General features: G+C 41.6%; 1 pseudogene; it reads right to left on the reverse strand.

Annotated features, from left to right (window-relative positions):
- Window positions 1–8,218: 8,218 nt before the first annotated feature.
- LOC137498442 (uncharacterized) lies at window positions 8,219–10,954 on the reverse strand (annotated as a pseudogene).
- Between the last annotated feature and the right edge of the window lie 4,995 nt (window positions 10,955–15,949).

The raw sequence follows: 15,949 nt of genomic DNA on the forward strand, positions 1-15,949 counted from the left end.
ATAAAGACTATTTTCCGTGTTCTGGCATTTGAAATCTCATCAATATATATTTAGATTAAACACAGATACTTGTAGCCTTTCCTCGACATAGAAACGAGACTTGTAGGTACTCCTTTTTTTTTTGTTTGCGGGTGACGTAGATCAGTTATTTGCTGAATATATGGTATGTTCAACGTTACCTGAATCAGAAGTTTTACTAAATTTTGATGGCAATACGCCATTTCTTGGAGTTGGAGCCTTCCTGCGTTTGACACTTTTCTGTTGTGAACAGGATATACACTAAAAACAGAAGGAACTTCGTTGGGGAGAATTCGCTTGATTGATATGCTTACACTGAAATCTGATGTATTAAAATGCAAGCTACATAATCGTGCCTCGAAATAGCTTGCCTGCATTTCTCTCTTAAACCGCACTCCGAAGGAAAATTATGAAACATCACATTTTCTTGCCTTTTAGCGGTATCCGAAGTATATAGAGGCACACAACAGTGCACCATGCCTTTCAACCTCACGGACATTCACCGACAGGGACAATGCGCACAATAAATTGCATAAAATCAGCACAGGATCACAATTACTCCGTACATCACAATGTTAAAGTCCGCCAAGAGCAGAGCAGAAACGTGACATTAGGCGGCCAAACCGCGAACACGGTCTTTTCAGCGGCAAATTGTTAGCTATGTCCAGGCCTTGCATATCTCGTAGGTAACGGTCACACCAAGACATGTAGGTAGCAGCACTATCGACTTTCTCGCTGAAAACCGCAAGCTGTCCGGTATTGTCATATTAAAATATTTGGCTTTACGACAGACTTGTACATGACTACCTTTACCATCTGGAACAGTGTAGTAGACAGTAGTTTGTCGACGGCTTTCTGCAGGATCGTCATATTTTCCATGCCGTCTCGTCTTTACAACAACTAGCTGCATAAGACCAAGATGAAATGTTCCCTGTTGTTCCAATGTGCAATTGTAAAAATCCAAAAACAGGCGTTGTTTATGTTCAGCTGACAAAGTATGACATTCTCCTTTACACTTGCATATTACCTGTGAGAGAATTATTCAACTTATTATTATTATTATTATTATTATTATTATTATTATTATTATTATTATTATTATTATTATTATTATTATTATTATTATTATTATTATTGTTAGTAGTAGTAGTAGTAGTAGTAGTAGTAGTAGTAGTAGTGGTAGTAGTAGTAGTAGTAGTAGTAGTAGTAGTAGTAGTAGTAGTAGTAGTAGTAAGATTGAGAATACAGATGTAGGTTATGTTAGGAGTATATAATATAACTTTCACTTACATGCGCTTTCGGAGGCCGTTTTGCTGGCACATCTTTCTGTCTGTAGTTTTTGTAGGGCTGTCCACTGTTTCTTAGTCTCTTCCTTTCCCTGGAAACACTTTCAGAGCCCCTCTTTCTCCTTTTTAGAATGTTTACATCACCACTGGAAGACATGTTATGCTACACGCGGTAAACACGCTATTATCAGCAGGTGAGAACAGGCTGATGGAAGGGGATTGTATTGAGACAAACACAAACACCAATTTCCCGGGCCAGAGAACATAACCATACAAGGCTAAAATCCCCAATCCGACCTGGAATCGAACCCGAGATCCTCAGAAGAGAAAGCCATGATGCTAACCATTCAGTCAAGGAACCGGACCGGGCGGACAACAGTTCTACAGGTTCGTCTAGTAATACCTTGATTTGTCTACTAGCAGCTATTGTGTTTAATGCTTTTGCTGAAAATACTGTTACGTACTTCTGAGGGGCAGGAGAGAGAAGTCCAAGTAAGGTCAGGGTGAGGTTATGCTTGCTGAGACATCTTGAATACAAAGTGAAAGATAATATTCTAATTTGCTGACGCTTGAAATAACATCATGAATAATGTTAAATGAACACAATTTGCTTAGGTTAACTACCGTAGACCCTCTTTCCGCTTGATCAGATAATATTTACTTGCATACTGCTTACATTATCACAAACATCCTGACAGCTGTCAAGAGAAGGTACTGTCACCTGTGACCCTGTGAGCGAGGTATGGTGTTGCTATACGTCCCAACATTCCATTGTACTGACATGCAGAACTCTGAACTGATATAATCCATGACTAGCTTTTTATACAACTGGATTATCCGATAGTTTCCTTGGATGGTAACAAACGGTAGACATTAAAGAAAAAATGTTAATTCATTACAGTATTTCTGTCAATTCACTTCATTGCTAGTTTTAATTTCCCGCTCTTGTCGAAGCGTACTGGTTCTGGGTTGAATGAAAATGAAAATCCACAGTCTGTTTCCAGCCATTCGACCGGGTCAGGAATTATGTGAATGAAGCCCCCATCTAGCAGCGAGGATAGGAATTGTGCCGCCTGCCGAAACCTGTCGCCCTCCTCTGGGGCAATGATTAATGACTGAAAGATGGAATGAAATGAAATGAAATATTTGAAAGTGTTGGTGGAATGAAAGATGGCAGGGAAATCCGGAGTACCCAGACAAAAATCAGTCCCGCATCGGATTTCTTTTTCTTTCTTTCTTTTTTTTTCTAGTTTCTTTACGTTGCACGGACACAGATACGTCTTATGGCGACGATGGGACAGGAAAGGGCTAGGAGTGGGAAGGAAGCGGCCGTGGCCTTAATTAAGGTACAGCCCCAGCATTTGCCTGGTGTGAAAATGGGAAACCACGGAAAACCATTTTCAGGGCTGCCGACAGTGGGGTTCGAACCTACTATCTCCCGAATACTGGATACTGGCCGCACTTAAGCGACTGCAGCTATCGAGCTCGGTGCCTCGGATTTGTCCAGCACAACTCACACATAGATTGACCGCGACTTGAACCACGGAACCCAACGGTGAGAGGCCAGCGTGCTGCCGCCTGAGCCGCGGAGGCTTTCTTAGTTGAATACATTGTCAAATGAATTACGGATGATATTGAAATAACCTTACGATCTGACTTTCAAAACATTCTGCAGAAACCAAGGGCGGCTGGTCAAGTGAAGAGTGAGAAGGGGTTCTTCACCTAAAATGTGTCTGCCTCCGTAGAGTATTGGTTAGCACTCTTAGATGTCGTCTTCGAGAACCCAGGTTCGATTCCCGGAACTGCCAGAAATTTAAGAATGGCAGGAGGGCTGGTATATAGTTAAAATTGTACACGCGGCTCACCTCCATTGGGGGTGTGCGTGAATAGAGCTGTACCACCTCGGGTAAAAAAGGTAAAAGGTCTAACTGCAAGACATAATAACAAAACGTGTATGTTAAATCATTAATTTTCAACCTGTGCTCCAAACGGCTTAGTCGAGGCCCTCGATTCCGAGGGTCTGGGTTTCGATTCTTGGCAGGATCGGGGATTTTAATCGTGTTTGATTAATTCCTCCGAATTGGGGCTGGGTGTTTGTGTTTGTTCCAGAACACTCCTTTTCACACGCACACACACACACACACAACAAACAAACTATGCTACCAACAGTGGCGTGTACTGAGGGCTGCCAAGGCTATCGGTGAAACGCAAACTTCAAATGAGAATGACACATTGTTCCATTTACAAAGCTTGAAAGCAATAAGAAAAAAACGTCGCACGTATTTCTGAGATCAAGGCATCGGAGATTGATCTTGCAGCCCAGGCTCTGCGTCCCTCTCCCCTCGACCGACCTCACGCAGCTTGCTGCTGCATGTCTGATAGGTGTGGGGCCGGGAGGGGGATAGCTGATCTAGGCTTCGCTCCATCAGATCGCCACGGCTAACCGACTACCGTGCGTTCCTCATCGTATAAACTTCTTCGCCTGACACTCATAGACAACAGAGTGCAGGTATTTCATTCCCGTTTACTTCTACAACATTGTAGGAAGACACTGCAGGAGTAATAGTTTTCTTTTTATAGGTGGATCTGCTAAAATGCAATACAGTCTTTCATGTTTAGTGTTCTCTTTTGTTGGTTGGAATCGAACCCGTGATCATGGGTCGCGCACCACCACCACTGATCTCCCGAGGAAGTTAATAAACCACCGATCGCTGGTAATGCTGTAGAACTGAAAATTTGTATTCAATAATAATAATAATAATAATAATAATAATAATAATAATAATAATAATAATAATAATAATAATAATAATAATAATAATAATAATAATAATAATAATGGTGCATGTCATCTGTATAGGTGCCCTAATGAGGATTAAATGAATGGCGAAGACGTCATGAACACCCCGTCAACAAAGCCAGTAAGAGGGGTTGATTCTGAGAATTAAACCGGGGTCATGGGACCAACGGCAAGCATTCTATCAATTTAGTCACAAAACCAGACTTTTGGTAAGGGCTTTAATTTGCCAAACCTTAGGTTAACCTTAGGTTTACCATCTCCACTAATCAGGTAATGAAATGAAATGGCACATGGCTTTTAGTGCCGGGAGTGCCCAAGGACAAGTTCGGCTCGCCAGATGCAGGTCTTTTGATTTGACACCCGTAGGCGACCGGCGCGTCGTGACGAGGATGAAATGATGATGAAGACAACACATACACCCAGCCCCAGTGCCAGCGGAATTAACCAATTATAGTTAAAAACCCCGACCCTGCCGGGAATCGAACCCGGGACCCCTGCGGTCAAAGGCCAGCACGCTACTAATCAGGTGTTGAGTATTGACAGTAGCAGAGGCTAAGGCAGTAGCTTGTGAAGCAGTCCTGACAACATGGCATGCTTCTCCCTTAGGACTGCAGCTCAAAACGCTTGGCGTTCACTCAACCAAACCAGTCTGACCTGTGCTGACGAAGTTCTTCTGTTGTTGTCCGGCTCCATGGCCACAGGGGGCCCGGGTTCGATTCCCGGCAGGGTCGGGAATTTTAACCATAATTCGTTAATTTCGCTGACACGGGGGCTGGGTATATGTGTCGTCTTCATCATTTCATCCTCATCACGACGCGCAGGTTGCCTACGGGTGTCAAATCATAAGATCTGCATCTGGCGAGCCGAACTTGTCCTCGGACACTCCCAGCACTAAAAGCCATACGCCATTTCATTTCTTCTGTTGTTAGAACAACTGATGTACTCCCACCACAGCATATATCGTTTTAAAAATGTAATGACCCAAATGGTAAACAGTACACGTTGTAAATAAATGCGCAAAAAATTGAAAATACACTGGACGTACATACCGACAGCTGAAATTTCCTACGCCATTCTCCATTTCACAACACCTCACATGTCACCCAATTACTTAATAAGTATCCACCGACTTCTTGGCTGTTATTGTTGGACTTGAGCCTTGTCGTGAATGGCGGAATGGTAGGGAACGTTGTCCTTTATTATTACACATTCCCAGTGGCGGCGATTGGAAATTAGAAGGGGGAGGGGTTAAATAAATGTAGACATCGAAAGGTACCAAAGGCGGAGGGATATAGTGGTAGGGGATTAGACAACAATTATTTTAAAAATACCAGCAACATAACTCTTACAAGCATATACATGCATCTGAACGAATTTATCCAGAAAAATTAAGGTTGACAGTAGAGTTCACCCAATTTAACTACGGTAGCAATAGCTTCTTGAGATTTTGATTTAACTTTATACAATAAAAACTTTCACCAAAGGAAAATGAGTAGTATAAGTGGGGGATTCGGGCGCCTCCTCCTCCTCAGGCCCTCCGCAGAGGCCTCCTCCTCCCGCGGGAAAATTGAATTTTGGCGGGAGATTTGAATTTGTGAACAAAGCCACGTGCTTTTTGACAGCTGTCATCCGCCATCTTTAAACAACAACGCATCGCTAACCTCATTGCTGCCATCTTGACGGGGCTAAACTTCAGTGCTGCCATCTTTATGGCACTAAACCTCACGGGCGGGAAATTTGGATCTTAGCGCGAGATTTAAATTTGTAAACAAAGCTACGTGCTTTTTTGACAGTTGCCATCCGCCATCTTGCATCGCTAAATCGCTAACCTCAGTTCTGCCATTTTAACGGCACAAAACCTCAACAACAACGCATCGCTAACTTCAGAGCTGGCATCTTAACGGCACTAAACCTCACAGGCACGTGGTGGCGGGCAATTTCCACGTGCTTTTTTGACAGCTGTCATCCATCATCTTGCATCGCTAACCTTAGTGCTGCCCTCATGGGCGCCCACAGGATCTTTTCCAGGGAGGGGCACATTAACAATTTTCTTGAATATAAAAACCAATATAACGTCAGCAACATTAAATTGTTTACAGAAATTTCCGGTTATAACAGATGCTAGGTGACTGTCAGTAATTGCAGTTTATGAAATAATCTGGCATGATATTAAACAATTGAACATCAACATTTTAGCATTCCAGGGGGGCAAGTGCCCCCCCTTGCCCCCCCTTGCGGGCGCCCATGGCCTGCCCTCTTTACGGCACTGCGGGCAATTCGAAAAATTCCACATGCTTTATTTGACAGCAGCCATCTTTAATCAACAGAGCACCGTGCTGCCATCTTTAGCTACTACCTTTGAAATGTGGTGGCGGATAATTAAAAAAATTCTACGTGCTTTTCAACAGCAGCCATCTTTAATTAACAGAGCACCATGCTGCCATCTTTATGTACATACCTTTGAAATGTTGTAGCAGAAATTTGAAAAATTCTACGTGCTCTTGTTTGGAAACAAACCCACATGCTTTTTGACAGTAGACAAGCGGCCATCTTTAACCAACAGAGCACCGTGCTCGCACACACACATCTCCTTTTTGTAAAGTAGTACCTATCAATAATACTATGCCCCTGCAACGTGCTGCTCTCTTTCCTACCAACTTAAAGTCATAGCAAGCAGCATCTCTGCTTGCAAAGTGGAAGTGACTTAGCAAAAACTAAATACCGCTTTTGTTACGTCAGGAAAGGCATCCGACCGTAAAACAGATTCTTGCCACTTAAAAGCCCGGTCCTTTGTCGTCAAGAAGGGCATCCGGCCGTAAACCAATTGTTCGTGATGTAAGACACTGGATACTGTGATTTAAAATCTTAGTTCTCGCGTCATGAAGAGCATGTAGCTGTAAAACAGATTTTTTGCGATTTAAAATCTTAGTCTTTGCGTCAAGAAGGGCATCCGACTGTAAAAGAGATTCTTTCGATTTAAAATCCTAGTCTTTGCGTCAGGAAGGGCATCCGGTCGTAAAACGTATTATTGCTATTTAAAAACCTAGTCTTTGCGTCAGGAAGGGCATCCGGTCGTAAAACGGATTCTTAGGGCTAGGAGCGGGGAGGCAGCTAGCCGATCCCTAGCATTTACAGTGTAGTTCGGGCGTCATGCCTTGCGAGCAGGCTATGTGCTAAAACCGGGTTTCGAAAGAGGACTTGTGCAGTCCCTAGAGTTCCGGCACCGGGTTAGAGATGCGTAAGTCCTTATCGAGCAAGAAAAATATCGGGGATGTGTTTTACTAAAACGTTGTATTAGAGTGAGCTTCAGTGGCGGCCGGTCAATACGTGCTACCGGGCTCCAGCACGTAGCTTGTAACTATAAGGAATTAATTATTATCAATACAATTATCCTGGTGCCTTTTCTTTGTTTTGAGTACGGTATGAATTTGTGTTTTGTGAAAATCAGGACGAGATCTATCGAACACCTAGCTCTGTTCACAAGAGTCTAGCCCCTGCGATCTAACTGTGGCTCCACCATGCCGATTACTTCCGAACAAACCCGAGAGTTATCGAGATGTAAGTGTGGCACTAACGCCGGCTACTCCCGCCGGCTACTCTTCATGTTACGGCGGTCAGTTCAAATTGTTTAAGTTCTCACTCGTCAACAAGCTACTGTGACAAATACCACAAAATAACAAATATCACAAAAAGCAGGCTCAAACACAGACAAGAAATTTTAAAATGACAAATATCACAAAAAGCAGGCTCAAACACAGACAAGAAATTTTAAAATAACAAATATTAAAAAAGCAGGCACAAACACAGGCATGAAATTTTAAAATGACAAATATCACAAAAAGCAGGCTCAAACACAGGCAATAAATTTTAAAATGACCATACAAACATACCTGGTGAATTTGACGATGCTGCTTCCTGGGCTTCTAATTTTTCACATCGGTGTCCTTCGTTCGATCACAAAAGTTTCTTTCGATAGTCTGTACACGTAACATTTTTTTAAATTATAATGCTGCTAATTACAGTAGGCCTTAACTCGAAAATAAAACACTTATCTTACAACAATCCACGCTACACACTACAAGTTATTACACTATATACACGAGACTGGGGACAGTCAGTTTCCCTGAAGTAAGGAAACAGCGATATTCTGTGCCTCTGTGCCGTCAGGTTTCCTCATAGCTGAGCACTTCTTTTCTTTTTTCTTTTTAGTGGAAAACAATCTCCTCTGTGGCACTATGCATCTTTTGCTTGACAGAGGTACCGATTTGTCTCTCCTCAAGGGTTCGCAGCTTTCATTACAACGAACAGCAGCTATGGTCGCTTTTAGTGATGTCATATGGCGTTTAAGAACTGTGATTTCACTTTCTGATCGTATTCCTGTAATTAACTCAGTGAACTCTTCTGTTAGTTTCTCTTTTTCAGTCTCCAAAGTTAGAGTAGATTGCTTATTTCCCTTCTTCGCGAGCGCTTCTATAATATTGTCCTTCTCAGTGGCACAGTGTTCATCTGTATGAATGAATAAGTCATCCTCACTGTTTCTGTCGCCATTATCATTATGCAGCGAACTGAACACTTCATTCTGGCTCCTTCTAAGCAAGCAAATGCTATGGATATGCTTGCACATATTCCATTTTATGCTGGAATCAACACAGGTGCAAGTGTATTGATGAATGCAGGCACTGCATTCCTCGCAAACTAATTTGCAATTGCAGTTACAAATATTTTCCTGCACGAAATAGGTCTCCTTGACATCGGAAGATGAAGGAATTATCCAGCCATTTGCTTCTTTAATTATCAGACCTGAATTTACCTGCAAACCTGCTTTGTGTCTGCTTCTAAGATCTTTAAGTTTACTCGTTACTTTTCCTTTTGTAAGTACCACCAACCGATCAAACAACTTATCTCTTACGAAGGTCATCAAAGCATGAATTGCTTTATCTAGTCGCTTGACATTTTCACCACGTAAATATATATATTTTAGTGTCCTATGCATTCTTTCGATGTGCATATTAGTGTTCAGGCCACTGTTTATTCTGTAACAATAAGCCCATGACTTTACATTTTTCAGATAATTTTCCCGAAAATATATGGCAAATTCAATTGTCAGGATCCTCACTAAGTTGTTTCATTACAGCTGGAACCATGATTTCAAATGCTGTGATATCTCTTTCCTGCATTAAGGTCCTAATAAGTTTATATACCTCAGCCTGCTTCTCCTTTCCTTTCGCTTTTGAAATGTTCTTCCTCCAAGCCCTGTCTACATGCCAGGAACAGAAAGAAGAGTCGCATTTCTGGTTGCTCCATTGTTGAAATCCAGGCCGTGAAGAAAGATTCTGCCATATCAGACATAAAAACTTTAGGGGTTAATTTTCCAACCTCTTCTCTTACATACTCAAAAAATATAGAAAGGACATATTGATCACTTCTATTAGATATGAGAAAACCACACGGGAACCCCTGTCTCATATCGTCTAGAACAAGAAGTGTGGTCAGTTCGAAACCGTAACTATTCATTCCATGAGTCCCATCGACACAAATACAGTCGCTTCCATACTTCTTCAAGATTTCTCGCTGGGCACTGTTCATGATAATTAATACAAAATCACTTGCCATTAATCCTGGGTGTTTTTCATTCACTGTGTCTTGGGGTTTATAATGCAGAACACATGCGTTATCACTAGAATTTACTTCATTTACCCAAGCTTCAACGCTAGTACCGTCATCACTGTCTCTCACGGACGAGGAAGATAAGTTGAAGCAGTGTTCAATGTTGTACAAGTCTTTCTTTGTTAAGAGGTGAATCCGATGTAGTTTAGAGTCCGAAAGTGAGTCGCGGACCTTGTCTAGTATGGCATCAAACGAAATTTTGTTGGCGATGTCTGTAGCCAAGCTTCTTTTTTCCATTTCTGTTAGACTCAGGTGAGCTACATCATTTTCATGCCCTACGTGTGTTGGTATATAATCAACTCTACGAGTTCCATCCTCAAACTCAAGTACCTGCATACCTGAAGGGCAGTTTCCATTTATTTTGTTGCTTCCTTGAGTTTTAATATGTCTAATCCCTGTACTTTCAGAATAGTAATGTCCCGAACGATGGCACGTATAGTAATGTCTAGCAACATTGTCAGCGCCACGGTGCGAACCACGCTTTTTAACATATTTAGCCAAGGATTTCTTTTCAGTTTCTTCCTTCCACTGTAGAAAATTTTGCAATGTACGAAACTCGTTACGTTCCAGCTTAACGGAAATACAATGTTCTGATTCTAAGTGTTCATGAAAACTTTTCTTCACAGCGGTTGTAAAACTGCACAATGCACACTGTAACCTCTTCTCATTAAGATAAACAGCCCCGTGAAATTGCCGTTCATGCTGTTTAAAAACGTACTGGTTATCGAACTGTTTGTCGCTACTTTCACACTTATAAGCATATGTTTTCTTGCCGTTTTTAAGGGGAGCTATATCACCTAATTTGTCTGGATGTACTTTTGACACGTGTTTCCTAAGATTTTTGTTATAATCGTAGCTGTTTCCACATTCCGAGCAGATATATGATTTTGGCATTTTAAAAATGATAGTACGAACCGTATAACTTAAGACACGTACATCACCAGTTAAAGATAATTTCTTCTACCGCTACAAACCGACCGTATAACTTACGACACATATATCACCTGTTAAAGATAATTTCTTCTACCACTACAAACCAGTTAAGAAAGGCGCCAGGTAACACAGAACACACTAAACGCCAGCTGGAATTCCAAAGGGAGGCGGGTCATTTACCTCCACCCCCTGGCAAGTGCATTCGATAACTCTCGGGTTTGTTCGGAAGTATTCGGCGTGGTGGAGCCATAGTTAGATCGCAGGGGCTAGACTCTTGTGCTCTGTTCTCCCGGGGAACTCTCGTGCTCATGTGAAATGAGCTCTGGCCTGTAGCCTGGAGGAAGCAATACGCAGGCGCAGCCAAGCTTGCAACACTCCCCGTAGCCGGTGGAGTATACCGTCAACCGGGATCAACTTTCACTGATCACGTCTATGGTTACTTGTCCTCCCGCAAGGGGGTAGAAGTGCTCGATGCCTCCTGCTACTCTGATGTTGAACGTGATAAGCGATTCTGCCACTAGAGAGCAGCATCGTATGGGCTCAAATGTACAGCGTAACTGGGGGCAATCTATCGCAAAAATAACGTTGTTATTAAGGTAACCAACCAATATCCATCTTCCTTTTGTGTCAAAAATAAAGAATTCGTACGTGAGTCAAAGAATCTTGGACTGACCCTAAATGTTATCCCGCATTAGAAGGTAAATTATGCCGGTAATAGAGGAGGTCTCAATGATTCAGTTGGTTGGCAGCACTTTCAGTTGCTTTCTGCGGTATTTGATCTCGCGGTTATATTGTTGGTGCGTGTTTTTCTATCACTTTGTTAGTGCTAAAGTTCATACGGAGATTTATCCAATTATTTATCCACTACAGTGTATATCAAGTGAAATTAAACTAGTGTTCTTAGTGAGGATCTATATTTCCAAGCTCCTGTTTGCACTGAAGACTGAAAACAGCGTATTTAGCGTTTTTTGTAGCACGTAGGACGATTTTTTCACGAGCCGCCACTGGTGAGCTTGAAGCAAACACACAAGCTGCTTCAAGTTGGCTAGCGCACGGACACTTGCTGGAATGTAGTGCATCAGCGAGTTTCGGCCGGTACAAAGTCCACTGCTCGCTTACAGCCTGCGCCATAAGTAACAGCAGCCGACTTTAAGCCTGCTCTCTCTCTTGCCGGGTCGGGCTGAGTAGCTCAGAGGCGCTGGCTTTTTAACATAGCAGGCTTGATCCCGGCACAGTTTAAAGGTGCTTAAATATGTCAGCCTTGTTTCACTGGCAGAACTCCTAAATTCCTACACCTCGACGTCTCTAAAAACAGCAGGTTCGATCCTGACTTAGTCCGATAGTGCTTAAATACGTTAGCCTCGTTTACTAGCAGAACTCCTACATTCTGACACCTCGGCGTCTCTAGGTTCGATCCTAGCTCAGTCTAGTCGTGCACGGAAGAACTTCCAAATGACTAAATTCCGTTCCCTCGGTGTTTCTAGGTTCGGTCCTGTAGCTCAGTCTGGTTGTGCACAGCAGAACTCCTGAGGGACTAAATTCCGACACTTTAGCGTCTCGTGTTGTTAACATAGCAGATTCGATCCTGTTGCTTAGTCCGGTAGTATTTAAAGGTGCTTGGTTAATTTACACAGAACTCTTGAGGGACTAAATTCCGGCACCTCAGCGTCTCCAAAATCAGCAAGTTCAATCCTGTGGCTCAGTCTGAAGGTGCTTAGTAGAACTCTTGAGGGACTAAATTCCGGCGTCTCCAGGTTCGATTCTGTGGCACAGTATGAAGATGCTTGGTTAATTTACAAAGAACTCTTGAGGGACAAAATTCCAGCACCTTACCGTCTTATGTTGTTAACATACCAGGCTCAATCCTGGCTTAGTCTGAAGGTGCTCGGTAGAACTCATAAGGGATAAAATTCCGGCACCTCGGCGGCTCCAGGTTCGATCCTAGCTTAGTCTGGCGGTGCTTAGTAGAACTCTTGAGGGACTAAATTCCGACAATTCGGTCTCTCTAGGTTCGGTCCTGTGGCTCAGTCTGAAGGTGCTTGGTTAATTTACAAAGAACTCTTGAGGGACTAAATTTCGGCACCTCGGCGTCTCCGGGTTCGATCCTGTGGCTCAGTATGAAGGTGCTTCGTTAATTTAAAAAGAACTCTTGAGAACTAAATTCCGGCACTTTGGTGTCTCTAGGTTCGATCGTGTAGTTCAGTCTAAAGGTGATCGGTAGAACCCTTGAGGGACTAAATTCCGGCACCTCGGCGTCTCCAGGTTCGATCCGGTAGGGGATACCGTAGACGATACCCCATTTATTTACGGCACGTTGTTGTTAACTTAGAGTCGCGTCTTGCTAACAACTATTTTTGGGATACTAACACGGGAAGGAAAAAGGTCTTTAGTCTACTACTTACTTTAAAGGCCTGTGTGTGTTTTCTCCTGACCGCTTAGAAGGTCAGTGCATAAACGTTTGTTACAACTGTAGTGCAGACGTATGCAGACTGCATAGCCGGCTAGTAACAAGTCGCAGTCCACCGGATGTAGTCTGTGTGAAACGCACGCCAGTTTGCAGTTCTCCGTGTGTGTGTAAAGTGTGTGCATATACAATTCCTGTACTTTGATTCAAGCTCATTATCGTCTACCGTCTAGTAGTGAAACAAAAGGTAATATTAATTCTTTGAATATTATTATTATTATTATTATTATTATTATTATTATTATTATTATTATTACGATTTCTTTTTCTTTGTTTTTAGAAAATCACCGTCTGCTGTTAACATTATACCAGTAACCATTCTTCAGTTTGCAGCGTACAACTTAAAGTAAGCCTAAACTGTCGGTTAGTGCTAGGCAGTTCTGTTGATAATCTTACTAACCTTTATGCTCTTTCTTTTCATCACTATGTGCTACTCTTAGGCAGTAATATCTCTATTGATAATTAGTTGTTCTCTTCAAACCGAGCGTAAGACATTGGGTCGTAGGATACAACTGGGGAGTAGGGCCAGTACCCCTTCCAGGCAGCCTCACCTGCTTGCTGAACAGGACCCTTGTAGTGGGATATAAGGCATAGACAAGGAAGAGGTTAATCTTGTAACATCAAACTCGTAACAATGTCTGACCTGTATAGGTTGAAACTTGGTTTCTTCCGAACTTTGCAACTTTTGTCTAATCCCTATTGATAAATGGTTGTTCTCTTCAAACCTCATGCTGGTTACTGTACATGACCGTTATTAATTGAATTTTCGTTGTTTCCAGTTTTTAAACTTGTGACTTGAGAGAAGAACATTGAGTTACCATATTCATAACAACGGCAGTAACACCCTCATCGATCGTTATCTGCAAGAGTGCTTCTACTTTGTTAGGTATGGAACATTTATCTCTCTGTTTACTTCTTCTAACTTCAAATTTACGATAATATCTAACCTCTATAGGTAAAAACTTGGTTTCTTCCTAAATTTACAACTATGTGTGTCTCCGTTACGTTTACATTTAATCTTTAGTAGTAATCTTCAAACTCGCGATAATGTTTGATCTCTATAGGTTGAAACTTGGTTTCTTCCGAACATCGCAACTTTTGTCTAATCTCTATTGATAAATGGTTGTTCTCTTCAAACCTCATACTGGTTACTGTATATGACCGTTATTATTTGAATTTTCGTTGTTTCCATTTTTAACCATGTGACTCGAAAGAAGGACATTGAGTTACCATATTCTTAACAACGGCAGCAACACCATCTATCGTTATCTGCAAGAGTGCTTCTACTTTGTTAGGTATGGAACATTTATCTCTCTGTTTACTTCTTCTAACATTAAATTTACGATAATATCTAACCTCTATAGGTAAAACTTGGTTTCTTCCGAACTTTACAACTATGTGTGTCTCCGTTACGTTTACATTTAATCTTTAGTGGTAATCTTCAAACTCGCGATAATGGCTGACCTCTATAGGTTGAAACTTGCTTTCTTCGGAACATCGCAACTTTTGTCTAATCTCTATTGATAAATGGATGTTCTCTTTTCAGAACTTCTTGCATACGTTGTTCATCTAAACACTTTATTCTAAGAAAGAGAGGACAATATGTTCCCCTGCGAGCTGTGTAAGGCAACGCTCACAAGACGGGATAACCTCGCACGACATCTTAAAATAAAACATCATCAGGTATCTACTTGCGACTATAACCCTCAGGTAGTGCGAAAAAAATGGGTGTAAATACTGATAGAGATGTAGAAAGCTGTAGTAACAAAAAACCAAGGAAAAGTGAAGAACTTCAAACTATACACTGCGAACACTGTAACACTGTAACCCAGGAAAGATTAAAAATGATCGGTTTATGATCAGAATAAATACATTATGAACAGTAAAATCAATTGGTCTCAACTACTTTTTCACCCCACCGTCATTAATTTGATTTACCCCCCCCCCCCCCCAAGAATAAAGAGGCGTGTTTCTTTATGTTTAAAGGTGATTCCGCGCCTGTTACGTCCAATTTTGATATATGAGTATCCCCCATAAAAGTAATTAACTTTTTTCACTTCCTTTCACACTCCCCCCCCCCCCCCCAAGTGAATATTCCGGCAAAAAATACTTGTTTCTTTAATAGTAAAGGATCTTCTAATACCAATTATCACGACTCTATCATCTTTAGTTTTTCATATATGTGCCCTCATAAAAGGAATTCAATTCCTTTTCACCCCCGCCTCCCCAGATTTCCTTCCTTTTTAAAGGAGATACAAATACCAATTTTCACGTCTGTACCATCTTTAGTTTTTATTAGACGTACGTATCCACATACAATGAATTCAATTAATTTTTCAATTCTTTCACCTCCGCCCCCCCCCCCCCCCCTTCATTGGATTTTCCTAGAATACGTGTTCCTTTACTTTTAAAGCGGATTCCAAATACCAATGTTCACGTCCGCAAAGTCTTTCGTTTTTGAGATAATAGTATCCTCATACAAATATTTCAACTGTTTTTTCAATTACCCTCTCCCACCCCCACTTTAAGTGGATTTCCGAGAACAAAAACTACGTATTTCTTTATTTTAAAGGAGATTTCAAATACCAAATTTCACGTCTGTAAAATATTCAGTTTTTGAGATATCATTATCCAAATTAAAATAATCCAACCCCTTTTTCATTCACTCTTACCCGCCCCACAAGTGCTTTTCCGAAAACAAAAAATACGTGTTTCTCCATTTGTAATAGAGATAAAATACCATTTTTCACTTCTGTAATATATTACGTTTTTATGATATAC

This window comes from Anabrus simplex, chromosome 2 (assembly GCF_040414725.1).
Source record: "Anabrus simplex isolate iqAnaSimp1 chromosome 2, ASM4041472v1, whole genome shotgun sequence".
NCBI classification, from domain to species: domain Eukaryota; kingdom Metazoa; phylum Arthropoda; class Insecta; order Orthoptera; family Tettigoniidae; genus Anabrus; species Anabrus simplex.